A 1,498-nucleotide genomic window follows, 5' to 3' on the forward strand; every position below is an offset into this window, starting at 1 on the left:
TTGTATCTTTCATTTGAGATACAACTATAACATAATTTCCATTCATAGATGTCTTTCTTGACTCTTCTCATTTGTTTTTATCTATGATAAGGAGTCACTGATAGAGAGATTAACATCAAACTGTAATCAGACTTTAAGTTTTGTGTGTTGTTGTTTTCTTTTGATATTTCCATGATATTTTTCTTTAGGAATGGATACATAACTTTACGTACAAAAGTCCAAATTTAATAATTTGAAGCATCGTCAAAAGCTTGACTTTTAAAATCTTTCATGTGATAATTAGTAATTTACCACATAACTCTTTACATTGTAGGAATATGTTTTTTTTTTTTTGGTTAACTTTTCAGTTTCATTGATATAAAAAAAGAGTTACATCATTGGGCCTAATGCCCAAGTCCAAACAGACAGAATTAATAAAGCAAGTAGTAAAGAAAAGGGCCTATTACGGACATTTTCCTTGTATTTCTCCCAACTCATCACTTTCCATTAGCTTAGATTTCCTAATTGCCATTTTCATCATCTCCTCGATTCCGCCCAACTGCAACGCTCCCGTCGTGGTTGAACCACCATTTGCTCCAAGGTTTGTTTTCCAAACATTTTCCGATTCTTCTTTCATCCATGTTTGCTGTCTTATACCGTCTGATTTGCAGGTGGTGCTTGATTGTATTGCAGCTTCAATCCGCCTCCTCTGGACAATGTTTAAGATGTCTTCCAGGTTTACACTTCCCATTTTCCCTTAGATCCCACTTTTTGCCGATTCCATTTTGCTGGCTGGAATAGCCTCGGCTATAAAGCATTTCACATTTTTGTCGTCTCCTTCTTTCAGTGCAAATGTTGTATATGTGTTGTTGTAGCCTTCCCTTCCCCATTCTCCCATCTATGGTGATACTCTCAAATATGGGGTGTTTAATTTGTCACTGTTAATTATTCTCCTCCCTCTTATATCCATGCTTTGAAAATTTGTGTATATGCAATTACCTTCTTCAATGGCCTTATTTTCTAAGTAATCCGCTAACTGATTCCCTTCCCTCATTATATGTTGGAAATTTAGTTGTTTTCCTTCAAGACATGCTTTTATTTCCTCAACTGTATCTGCTATGTTCCACGGTATTGCCCACTCTCCTGTTAGCACTTTGTTCATTAGCATCGAGTCTGTTTGCATGATAACTTGGTTGTGGTTGCTTACAGTGTTTGCTTGCTTCTAGGACCGCTTTAGCTTCTGCCACTGTACTTGTAGTACTCTCAATAGTTGCTCCTTCTCCAATTACTCTAGCATATCTGCCCACCTTCCTGGTACATTCATATGGGGCCTTCTTACCTTAATAAAAATATACATGTTTCTGGTAACATTATGAATGATTCTTGGTAGTGATATGCCCTTCCCTTCATGTTTGTTCTTGTTTCTTCTTCTCCATAATTCCCATATAATAAAGCCTGGTAATGCTCTATAATACGATTTTATATCAGTCCTGCATTGTGCTCCCCACCATTTCATGAT

Source organism: Solanum stenotomum, unplaced genomic scaffold, assembly GCF_019186545.1.
Source record: "Solanum stenotomum isolate F172 unplaced genomic scaffold, ASM1918654v1 scaffold19320, whole genome shotgun sequence".
In the NCBI taxonomy this organism is placed as follows: domain Eukaryota; kingdom Viridiplantae; phylum Streptophyta; class Magnoliopsida; order Solanales; family Solanaceae; genus Solanum; species Solanum stenotomum.